Source organism: Salvelinus fontinalis, unplaced genomic scaffold (assembly GCF_029448725.1).
Source record: "Salvelinus fontinalis isolate EN_2023a unplaced genomic scaffold, ASM2944872v1 scaffold_0008, whole genome shotgun sequence".
In the NCBI taxonomy this organism is placed as follows: domain Eukaryota; kingdom Metazoa; phylum Chordata; class Actinopteri; order Salmoniformes; family Salmonidae; genus Salvelinus; species Salvelinus fontinalis.
In genome coordinates, this window is record NW_026600217.1 from 1,392,024 (window position 1) to 1,405,105 (window position 13,082).

Consider the following 13,082-nt stretch of genomic DNA (forward strand, 5'->3'; position numbering starts at 1 on the left):
TGGGAGATACCTAGTCTCCATTATCGCTCTAATCTGATAGATGTAGTGGGGTGGTAGATACCTAGTCTCCATTATGGCTCTAATCTGATAGTGGTAGTGGGGTGGTAGATGTCTAGTGCCCTTATGGCTCTAATCTGATAGTGGTAGATGTCTAGTCTCCATTATGGCTCTAATCTGATAGTGGTAGTGGGGTGGTAGATACCTAGTCTCCATTATGGCTCTAATCTGATAGAGGTAGTGGGGTGGTAGATACCTAGGCTCCATTATGGCTCTAATCTGATAGTGGAAGTGGGGTGGTAGATACCTACTCTCCATTATGGCTATAATCTGATAGAGGTAGTGGGGTGGTAGATACCTAGTCTCTCTTATGGCTCTAATCTGATAGTGGTAGTGGGGTGATAGATGCCTAGTGCCCTTATGGCTCTAATCTGATAGTGGTAGTGGGGTGGTAGATACCTAGTCTCTATTATGGCTCTAATCTGATAGTGGTAGTGGGGTGGTAGATGCCTAGTGCCTTTATGGCTCTAATCTGATAGTCGTAGTGGGGTGATAGATGCCTAGTGCCCTTATGGCTCTAATCTGATAGTGGTAGTGTGGTGATAGATGCCTAGTGCCCTTGTGGCTCTAATCTGATAGTGGTAGTGGGGTGGTAGATACCTAGTCTCCATTATGGCTCTAATCTGATAGTGGTAGTGAGGTGGGAGATACCTAGTCTCCATTATCGCTCTAATCTGATAGATGTAGTGGGGTGGTAGATACCTAGTCTCCATTATGGCTCTAAACTGATAGAGGTAGTGGGGTGGTAGATACCTAGGCTCCATTATGGCTCTAATCTGATGGTGGAAGTGGGGTGGTAGATACCTACTCTCCATTATGGCTATAATCTGATAGAGGTAGTGGGGTGGTAGATACCTAGTCTCTATTATGGCTCTAATCTGATAGTGGTAGTGGGGTGGTATATACCTAGTCTCCATTGTGGCTCTAATTTGGTAGTGGTAGTGGGGTGGTAGACACCTAGTCTCCATAATGGCTCTAATCTGATAGTGGTAGTGGGGTGGTAGATGTCTAGTGCCTTTATGGCTTTAATCTGATAGTGGTAGATGTCTAGTCTCCATTATGGCTCTAATCTGATAGTGGTAGTGGGGTGATAGATACCTAGTCTCCATTATGGCTCTAATCTAATAGTGGTAGTGGGGTGGTAGATGCCTAGTGCCTTTATGGCTCTAATCTGATAGTGGTAGTGGGGTGGTAGATGCCTAGTGCCCTTATGGCTCTAATCTGATAGTGGTAGTGGGGTGGTAGATACCTAGTCTCTATTATGGCTCTAATCTGATAGTGGTAGTGGGGTGGTAGATGCCTAGTGCCTTTATGGCTCTAATCTGATAGTGGTAGTGGGGTGATAGATGCCTAGTGCCCTTATGGCTCTAATCTGATAGTGGTAGTGGGGTGATAGATGCCTAGTGCCCTTATGGCTCTAATCTTATAGTGGTAGTGTGGTGATAGATGCCTAGTGCCCTTGTGGCTCTAATCTGATAGTGGTAGTGGGGTGGTAGATACCTAGTCTCCATTATCGCTCTAATCTGATACCTGTAGTGGGGTGGTAGATACCTAGTCTCCATTATGGCTCTAATCTGATATTGGTAGTGGGGTGGTAGATGTCTAGTGCCCTTATGGCTCTAATCTGATAGTGGTAGATGTCTAGTCTCCATTATGGCTCTAATCTGATAGTGGTAGTGGGGTGGTAGATACCTAGTCTCCATTATGGCTCTAATCTGATAGTGGTAGTGGGGTGGGAGATATCTTGTCTCTCTTATGGCTCTAATCTGATAGTGGTAGTGGGGTGATAGATGCCTAGTGCCCTTATGGCTCTAATCTGATAGTGGTAGTGGGGTGATAGATGCCTAGTGCCCTTATGGCTCTAATCTGATAGTGGTAGTGGGGTGGTAGATACCTAGTCTCTATTATGGCTCTAATCTGATAGTGGTAGTGGGGTGGTAGATGCCTAGTCTCCATTATGGCTCTAATCTGATAGTGGTAGTGGGGTGGGAGATATCTTGTCTCTCTTATGGCTCTAATCTGATAGTGGTAGTGGGGTGATAGATGCCTAGTGCCCTTATGGCTCTAATCTGATAGTGGTAGTGGGGTGATAGATGCCTAGTGCCCTTATGGCTCTAATCTGATAGTGGTAGTGGGGTGGTAGATACCTAGTCTCTATTATGGCTCTAATCTGATAGTGGTAGTGGGGTGGTAGATGCCTAGTGCCTTTATGGCTCTAATCTGATAGTCGTAGTGGGGTGATAGATGCCTAGTGCCCTTATGGCTCTAATCTGATAGTGGTAGTGTGGTGATAGATGCCTAGTGCCCTTGTGGCTCTAATCTGATAGTGGTAGTGGGGTGGTAGATACCTAGTCTCCATTATGGCTCTAATCTGATAGTGGTAGTGAGGTGGGAGATACCTAGTCTCCATTATCGCTCTAATCTTATAGATGTAGTGGGGTGGTAGATACCTAGTCTCCATTATGGCTCTAATCTGATAGAGGTAGTGGGGTGGTAGATACCTAGGCTCCATTATGGCTCTAATCTGATAGTGGAAGTGGGGTGGTAGATACCTACTCTCCATTATGGCTATAATCTGATAGAGGTAGTGGGGTGATAGATGCCTAGTCTCTATTATGGCTCTAATCTGATAGTGGTAGTGGGGTGGTATATACCTAGTCTCCATTGTGGCTCTAATTTGGTAGTGGTAGTGGGGTGGTAGACACCTAGTCTCCATAATGGCTCTAATCTGATAGTGGTAGTGGGGTGGTAGATGTCTAGTGCCTTTATGGCTTTAATCTGATAGTGGTAGATGTCTAGTCTCCATTATGGCTCTAATCTGATAGTGGTAGTGGGGTGATAGATACCTAGTCTCCATTATGGCTCTAATCTAATAGTGGTAGTGGGGTGGTAGATGCCTAGTGCCTTTATGGCTCTAATCTGATAGTGGTAGTGGGGTGGTAGATGCCTAGTGCCCTTATGGCTCTAATTTGATAGTGGTAGTGGGTTGGTAGATACCTAGTTTCTATTATGGCTCTAATCTGATAGTGGTAGTGGGGTGGTAGATGCCTAGTGCCTTTATGGCTCTAATCTGATAGTGGTAGTGGGGTGATAGATGCCTAGTGCCCTTATGGCTCTAATCTGATAGTGGTAGTGGGGTGATAGATGCCTAGTGCCCTTATGGCTCTAATCTTATAGTGGTAGTGTGGTGATAGATGCCTAGTGCCCTTGTGGCTCTAATCTGATAGTGGTAGTGGGGTGGTAGATACCTAGTCTCCATTATCGCTCTAATCTGATACCTGTAGTGGGGTGGTAGATACCTAGTCTCCATTATGGCTCTAATCTGATATTGGTAGTGGGGTGGTAGATGTCTAGTGCCCTTATGGCTCTAATCTGATAGTGGTAGATGTCTAGTCTCCATTATGGCTCTAATCTGATAGTGGTAGTGGGGTGGTAGATACCTAGTCTCCATTATGGCTCTAATCTGATAGTGGTAGTGGGGTGGGAGATATCTTGTCTCCATTATGGCTCTAATCTGATAGAGGCAGTGGGGTGGTAGATACCTAGTCTCCATTATGGCTCTAATCTGATAGTGGTAGTGGGGTGGTAGATGTCTAGTGCCCTTATGGCTCTAATCTGATAGTGGTAGATGTCTAGTCTCCATTATGGCTCTAATCTGATAGTGGTAGTGGGGTGGTAGATGCCTAGTGCCTTTATGGCTCTAATCTGATAGTGGTAGTGGGGTGATAGATGCCTAGTGTCCTTTTGGCTGTAATTTGATAGTGGTAGTGGGGTAGTAGATACCTAGTCTCCATTATGGCTCTAATCTGGTAGTGGTAGAGGGGTGGTAGATACCTAGTCTCCATTATGGCTCTAATCTGATAGCGGTAGTGGGGTGGTAGATACCTAGTCTCCATTATGGCTCTAATCTGATAGTGGTAGTGGGGTGGAAGATACCTACTCTCCATTATGGCTCTAATCTGATAGAGGTAGTGGGGTGGTAGATACCTAGTCTCCATTATGGCTCTAATCTGATAGTGGTAGTGGGGTGGTAGATACCTAGTCTCCATTATGGCTCTAATCTGATAGTGGTAGTGGGGTGGTAGATGTCTAGTGCCCTTATGGCTCTAATCTGATAGTGGTAGATGTCTAGTCTCCATTATGGCTCTAATCTGAGAGTGGTAGTGGGGTGGTAGATACCTAGTCTCCATTTTGGCTCTAATCTGATAGTGGTAGTGGGGTGGGAGATACCTAGTCTCTATTATGGCTCTAATCTGATAGTGGTAGTGGGGTGGTAGATGCCTAGTGCCTTTATGGCTCTAATCTGATAGTGGTAGTGGGGTGATAGATGCCTAGTGCCCTTATGGCTCTAATCTGATAGTGGTAGTGTGGTGATAGATGCCTAGTGCCCTTGTGGCTCTAATCTGATAGTGGTAGTGGGGTGGTATATACCTAGTCTCCATTGTGGCTCTAATTTGGTAGTGGTAGTGGGGTGGTAGACACCTAGTCTCCATTATGGCTCTAATCTGATAGTGGTAGTGGGGTGGTAGATGTCTAGTGCCTTTATGGCTTTAATCTGATAGTGGTAGATGTCTAGTCTCCATTATGGCTCTAATCTGATAGTGGTAGTGGGGTGATAGATACCTAGTCTCCATTATGGCTCTAATCTAATAGTGGTAGTGGGGTGGTAGATGCCTAGTGCCTTTATGGCTCTAATCTGATAGTGGTAGTGGGGTGGTAGATGCCTAGTGCCCTTATGGCTCTAATCTGATAGTGGTAGTGGGGTGGTAGATACCTAGTCTCTATTATGGCTCTAATCTGATAGTGGTAGTGGGGTGGTAGATGCCTAGTGCCTTTATGGCTCTAATCTGATAGTGGTAGTGGGGTGATAGATGCCTAGTGCCCTTATGGCTCTAATCTGATAGTGGTAGTGGGGTGATAGATGCCTAGTGCCCTTATGGCTCTAATCTTGTAGTGGTAGTGTGGTGATAGATGCCTAGTGCCCTTGTGGCTCTAATCTGATAGTGGTAGTGGGGTGGTATATACCTAGTCTCCATTGTGGCTCTAATTTGGTAGTGGTAGTGGGGTGGTAGACACCTAGTCTCCATTATGGCTCTAATCTGATAGTGGTAGTGGGGTGGTAGATGTCTAGTGCCTTTATGGCTTTAATCTGATAGTGGTAGATGTCTAGTCTCCATTATGGCTCTAATCTGATAGTGGTAGTGGGGTGATAGATACCTAGTCTCCATTATGGCTCTAATCTAATAGTGGTAGTGGGGTGGTAGATGCCTAGTGCCTTTATGGCTCTAATCTGATAGTGGTAGTGGGGTGGTAGATGCCTAGTGCCCTTATGGCTCTAATCTGATAGTGGTAGTGGGGTGGTAGATACCTAGTCTCTATTATGGCTCTAATCTGATAGTGGTAGTGGGGTGGTAGATGCCTAGTGCCTTTATGGCTCTAATCTGATAGTGGTAGTGCGGTGATAGATGCCTAGTGCCCTTATGGCTCTAATCTGATAGTGGTAGTGGGGTGATAGATGCCTAGTGCCCTTATGGCTCTAATCTTATAGTGGTAGTGTGGAGATAGATGCCTAGTGCCCTTGTGGCTCTAATCTGATAGTGGTAGTGGGGTGGTAGATACCTAGTCTCCATTATCGCTCTAATCTGATACATGTAGTGGGGTGGTAGATACCTAGTCTCCATTATGGCTCTAATCTGATATTGGTAGTGGGGTGGTAGATGTCTAGTGCCCTTATGGCTCTAATCTGATAGTGGTAGATGTCTAGTCTCCATTATGGCTCTAATCTGATAGTGGTAGTGGGGTGGTAGATACCTAGTCTCCATTATGGCTCTAATCTGATAGTGGTAGTGGGGTGGGAGATATCTTGTCTCCATTATGGCTCTAATCTGATAGAGGCAGTGGGGTGATAGATACCTAGTCTCCATTATGGCTCTAATCTGATAGTGGTAGTGGGGTGGTAGATGTCTAGTGCCCTTATGGCTCTAATCTGATAGTGGTAGATGTCTAGTCTCCATTATGGCTCTAATCTGATAGTGGTAGTGGGGTGGTAGATGCCTAGTGCCTTTATGGCTCTAATCTGATAGTGGTAGTGGGGTGATAGATGCCTAGTGTCCTTTTGGCTGTAATCTGATAGTGGTAGTGGGGTAGTAGATACCTAGTCTCCATTATGGCTCTAATCTGATAGCGGTAGTGGGGTGGTAGATACCTAGTCTCCATTATGGCTCTAATCTGATAGTGGTAGTGGGGTGGAAGATACCTACTCTCCATTATGGCTCTAATCTGATAGAGGTAGTGGGGTGGTAGATACCTAGTCTCCATTATGGCTCTAATCTGATAGTGGTAGTGGGGTGGTAGATACCTAGTCTCCATTGTGGCTCTAATCTGATAGTGGTAGGGGGGTGGTAGATGTCTAGTGCCCTTATGGCTCTAATCTGATAGTGGTAGATGTCTAGTCTCCATTATGGCTCTAATCTGAGAGTGGTAGTGGGGTGGTAGATACCTAGTCTCCATTTTGGCTCTAATCTGATAGTGGTAGTGGGGTGGGAGATACCTAGTCTCTATTATGGCTCTAATCTGATAGTGGTAGTGGGGTGGTAGATGCCTAGTGCCTTTATGGCTTTAATCTGATAGTGGTAGATGTCTAGTCTCCATTATGGCTCTAATCTGATAGTGGAAGTGGGGTGATAGATACCTAGTCTCCATTATGGCTCTAATCTAATAGTGGTAGTGGGGTGGTAGATGCCTAGTGCCTTTATGGCTCTAATCTGATAGTGGTAGTGGGGTGGTAGATGCCTAGTGCCCTTATGGCTCTAATCTGATAGTGGTAGTGGGGTGGTAGATACCTAGTCTCTATTATGGCTCTAATCTGATAGTGGTAGTGGGGTGGTAGATGCCTAGTGCCTTTATGGCTCTAATCTGATAGTGGTAGTGGGGTGATAGATGCCTAGTGCCCTTATGGCTCTAATCTGATAGTGGTAGTGGGGTGATAGATGCCTAGTGCCCTTATGGCTCTAATCTTATAGTGGTAGTGTGGTGATAGATGCCTAGTGCCCTTGTGGCTCTAATCTGATAGTGGTAGTGGGGTGGTAGATGTCTAGTGCCCTTATGGCTCTAATCTGATAGTGGTAGATGTCTAGTCTCCATTATGGCTCTAATCTGATAGTGGTAGTGGGGTGGTAGATACCTAGTCTCCATTATGGCTCTAATCTGATAGTGGTAGTGGGGTGGGAGATATCTTGTCTCCATTATGGCTCTAATCTGATAGAGGCAGTGGGGTGGTAGATACCTAGTCTCCATTATGGCTCTAATCTGATAGTGGTAGTGGGGTGGTAGATGTCTAGTGCCCTTATGGCTCTAATCTGATAGTGGTAGTGGGGTGGTAGATGCCTAGTGCCTTTATGGCTCTAATCTGATAGTGGTAGTGGGGTGATAGATGCCTAGTGTCCTTTTGGCTGTAATCTGATAGTGGTAGTGGGGTAGTAGATACCTAGTCTCCATTATGGCTCTAATCTGGTAGTGGTAGAGGGGTGGTAGATACCTAGTCTCCATTATGGCTCTAATCTCATAGCGGTAGTGGGGTGGTAGATACCTAGTCTCCATTATGGCTCTAATCTGTTAGTGGTAGTGGGGTGGAAGATACCTACTCTCCATTATGGCTCTAATCTGATAGAGGTAGTGGGGTGGTAGATACCTAGTCTCCATTATGGCTCTAATCTGATAGTGGTAGTGGGGTGGTAGATACCTAGTCTCCATTATGGCTCTAATCTGATAGTGGTAGTGGGGTGGTAGATGTCTAGTGCCCTTATGGCTCTAATCTGATAGTGGTAGATGTCTAGTCTCCATTATGGCTCTAATCTGAGAGTGGTAGTGGGGTGGTAGATACCTAGTCTCCATTTTGGCTCTAATCTGATAGTGGTAGTGGGGTGGGAGAGACCTAGTCTCTATTATGGCTCTAATCTGATAGTGGTAGTGGGGTGGTAGATGCCTAGTGCCTTTATGGCTCTAATCTGATAGTGGTAGTGGGGTGATAGATGCCTAGTGCCCTTATGGCTCTAATCTGATAGTGGTAGTGTGGTGATAGATGCCTAGTGCCCTTGTGGCTCTAATCTGATAGCGGTAGTGGGGTGGTAGATACCTAGTCTCCATTATGGCTCTAATCTGATAGTGGTAGTGGGGTGGAAGATACCTACTCTCCATTATGGCTCTAATCTGATAGTGGTAGTGGGGTGGTAGATGTCTAGTGCCCTTATGGCTCTAATCTGATAGTGGTAGATGTCTAGTCTCCATTATGGCTCTAATCTGATAGTGGTAGTGGGGTGGTAGATGCCTAGTGCCTTTATGGCTCTAATCTGATAGTGGTAGTGGGGTGATAGATGCCTAGTGTCCTTTTGGCTGTAATCTGATAGTGGTAGTGGGGTAGTAGATACCTAGTCTCCATTATGGCTCTAATCTGGTAGTGGTAGAGGGGTGGTAGATACCTAGTCTCCATTATGGCTCTAATCTGATAGCGGTAGTGGGGTGGTAGATACCTAGTCTCCATTATGGCTCTAATCTGATAGTGGTAGTGGGGTGGAAGATACCTACTCTCCATTATGGCTCTAATCTGATAGAGGTAGTGGGGTGGTAGATACCTAGTCTCCATTATGGCTCTAATCTGATAGTGGTAGTGGGGTGGTAGATACCTAGTCTCCATTATGGCTCTAATCTGATAGTGGTAGTGGGGTGGTAGATGTCTAGTGCCCTTATGGCTCTAATCTGATAGTGGTAGATGTCTAGTCTCCATTATGGCTCTAATCTGAGAGTGGTAGTGGGGTGGTAGATACCTAGTCTCCATTTTGGCTCTAATCTGATAGTGGTAGTTGGGTGGGAGAGACCTAGTCTCTATTATGGCTCTAATCTGATAGTGGTAGTGGGGTGGTAGATGCCTAGTGCCTTTATGGCTCTAATCTGATAGTGGTAGTGGGGTGATAGATGCCTAGTGCCCTTATGGCTCTAATCTGATAGTGGTAGTGTGGTGATAGATGCCTAGTGCCCTTGTGGCTCTAATCTGATAGTGGTAGTGGGGTGGTATATACCTAGTCTCCATTGTGGCTCTAATCTGATAGTGGTAGTGGGGTGGTATATACCTAGTCTCCATTGTGGCTCTAATCTGATAGTGGTAGTGGGGTGGTAGATGTCTAGTGCCTTTATGGCTTTAATCTGATAGTGGTAGATGTCTAGTCTCCATTATGGCTCTAATCTGATAGTGGTAGTGGGGTGATAGATACCTAGTCTCCATTATGGCTCTAATCTAATAGTGGTAGTGGGGTGGTAGATGCCTAGTGCCTTTATGGCTCTAATCTGATAGTGGTAGTGGGGTGGTAGATGCCTAGTGCCCTTATGGCTCTAATCTGATAGTGGTAGTGGGGTGGTATATACCTAGTCTCCATTGTGGCTCTAATTTGGTAGTGGTAGTGGGGTGGTAGACACCTAGTCTCCATTATGGCTCTAATCTGATAGTGGTAGTGGGGTGATAGATACCTAGTCTCCATTATGGCTCTAATCTAATAGTGGTAGTGGGGTGGTAGATGCCTAGTGCCTTTATGGCTCTAATCTGATAGTGGTAGTGGGGTGGTAGATGCCTAGTGCCCTTATGGCTCTAATCTGATAGTGGTAGTGGGGTGGTAGATACCTAGTCTCTATTATGGCTCTAATCTGATAGTGGTAGTGGGGTGATAGATGCCTAGTGTCCTTTTGGCTGTAATCTGATAGTGGTAGTGGGGTAGTAGATACCTAGTCTCCATTATGGCTCTAATCTGGTAGTGGTAGAGGGGTGGTAGATACCTAGTCTCCATTATGGCTCTAATCTGATAGCGGTAGTGGGGTGGTAGATACCTAGTCTCCATTATGGCTCTAATCTGATAGTGGTAGTGGGGTGGAAGATACCTACTCTCCATTATGGCTCTAATCTGATAGAGGTAGTGGGGTGGTAGATACCTAGTCTCCATTATGGCTCTAATCTGATAGTGGTAGTGGGGTGGTAGATACCTAGTCTCCATTATGGCTCTAATCTGATAGTGGTAATGGGGTGGTAGATGTCTAGTGCCCTTATGGCTCTAATCTGATAGTGGTAGATGTCTAGTCTCCATTATGGCTCTAATCTGAGAGTGGTAGTGGGGTGGTAGATACCTAGTCTCCATTTTGGCTCTAATCTGATAGAGGCAGTGGGGTGGTAGATACCTAGTCTCCATTATGGCTCTAATCTGATAGTGGTAGTGGGGTGGTAGATGTCTAGTGCCCTTATGGCTCTAATCTGATAGTGGTAGATGTCTAGTCTCCATTATGGCTCTAATCTGATAGTGGTTGTGGGGTGGTAGATGCCTAGTGCCTTTATGGCTCTAATCTGATAGTGGTAGTGGGGTGATAGATGCCTAGGGTCCTTTTGGCTGTAATCTGATAGTGGTAGTGGGGTAGTAGATACCTAGTCTCCATTATGGCTCTAATCTGGTAGTGGTAGTGGGGTGGTAGATGTCTAGTGCCTTTATGGCTTTAATCTGATAGTGGTAGATGTCTAGTCTCCATTATGGCTCTAATCTGATAGTGGTAGTGGGGTGATAGATACCTAGTCTCCATTATGGCTCTAATCTAATAGTGGTAGTGGGGTGGTAGATGCCTAGTGCCTTTATGGCTCTAATCTGATAGTGGTAGTGGGGTGGTAGATGCCTAGTGCCCTTATGGCTCTAATCTGATAGTGGTAGTGGGGTGGTATATACCTAGTCTCCATTGTGGCTCTAATTTGGTAGTGGTAGTGGGGTGGTAGACACCTAGTCTCCATTATGGCTCTAATCTGATAGTGGTAGTGGGGTGGTAGATGTCTAGTGCCTTTACGGCTTTAATCTGATAGTGGTAGATGTCTAGTCTCCATTATGGCTCTAATCTGATAGTGGTAGAGGGGTGATAGATACCTAGTCTCCATTATGGCTCTAATCTAATAGTGGTAGTGGGGTGGTAGATGCCTAGTGCCTTTATGGCTCTAATCTGATAGTGGTAGTGGGGTGGTAGATGCCTAGTGCCCTTATGGCTCTAATCTGATAGTGGTAGTGGGGTGGTAGATACCTAGTCTCTATTATGGCTCTAATCTGATAGTGGTAGTGGGGTGATAGATGCCTAGTGTCCTTTTGGCTGTAATCTGATAGTGGTAGGGGGGTGGTAGATACCTAGTCTCCATTATGGCTCTAATCTGATAGTGGTAGTGGGGTGGAAGATACCTACTCTCCATTATGGCTCTAATCTGATAGTGGTAGTGGGGTGGTAGATGTCTAGTGCCCTTATGGCTCTAATCTGATAGTGGTAGATGTCTAGTCTCCATTATGGCTCTAATCTGATAGTGGTAGTGGGGTGGTAGATGCCTAGTGCCTTTATGGCTCTAATCTGATAGTGGTAGTGGGGTGATAGATGCCTAGTGTCCTTTTGGCTGTAATCTGATAGTGGTAGTGGGGTAGTAGATACCTAGTCTCCATTATGGCTCTAATCTGGTAGTGGTAGAGGGGTGGTAGATACCTAGTCTCCATTATGGCTCTAATCTGATAGCGGTAGTGGGGTGGTAGATACCTAGTCTCCATTATGGCTCTAATCTGATAGTGGTAGTGGGGTGGAAGATACCTACTCTCCATTATGGCTCTAATCTGATAGAGGTAGTGGGGTGGTAGATACCTAGTCTCCATTATGGCTCTAATCTGATAGTGGTAGTGGGGTGGTAGATACCTAGTCTCCATTATGGCTCTAATCTGATAGTGGTAGTGGGGTGGTAGATGTCTAGTGCCCTTATGGCTCTAATCTGATAGTGGTAGATGTCTAGTCTCCATTATGGCTCTAATCTGAGAGTGGTAGTGGGGTGGTAGATACCTAGTCTCCATTTTGGCTCTAATCTGATAGTGGTAGTTGGGTGGGAGAGACCTAGTCTCTATTATGGCTCTAATCTGATAGTGGTAGTGGGGTGGTAGATGCCTAGTGCCTTTATGGCTCTAATCTGATAGTGGTAGTGGGGTGATAGATGCCTAGTGCCCTTATGGCTCTAATCTGATAGTGGTAGTGTGGTGATAGATGCCTAGTGCCCTTGTGGCTCTAATCTGATAGTGGTAGTGGGGTGGTATATACCTAGTCTCCATTGTGGCTCTAATCTGATAGTGGTAGTGGGGTGGTATATACCTAGTCTCCATTGTGGCTCTAATCTGATAGTGGTAGTGGGGTGGTAGATGTCTAGTGCCTTTATGGCTTTAATCTGATAGTGGTAGATGTCTAGTCTCCATTATGGCTCTAATCTGATAGTGGTAGTGGGGTGATAGATACCTAGTCTCCATTATGGCTCTAATCTAATAGTGGTAGTGGGGTGGTAGATGCCTAGTGCCTTTATGGCTCTAATCTGATAGTGGTAGTGGGGTGGTAGATGCCTAGTGCCCTTATGGCTCTAATCTGATAGTGGTAGTGGGGTGGTATATACCTAGTCTCCATTGTGGCTCTAATTTGGTAGTGGTAGTGGGGTGGTAGACACCTAGTCTCCATTATGGCTCTAATCTGATAGTGGTAGTGGGGTGATAGATACCTAGTCTCCATTATGGCTCTAATCTAATAGTGGTAGTGGGGTGGTAGATGCCTAGTGCCTTTATGGCTCTAATCTGATAGTGGTAGTGGGGTGGTAGATGCCTAGTGCCCTTATGGCTCTAATCTGATAGTGGTAGTGGGGTGGTAGATACCTAGTCTCTATTATGGCTCTAATCTGATAGTGGTAGTGGGGTGATAGATGCCTAGTGTCCTTTTGGCTGTAATCTGATAGTGGTAGTGGGGTAGTAGATACCTAGTCTCCATTATGGCTCTAATCTGGTAGTGGTAGAAGGGTGGTAGATACCTAGTCTCCATTATGGCTCTAATCTGATAGCGGTAGTGGGGTGGTAGATACCTAGTCTCCATTATGGCTCTAATCTGATAGTGGTAGTGGGGTGGAAGATACCTACTCTCCATTATGGCTCTAATCTGATAGAGGTAGTGGG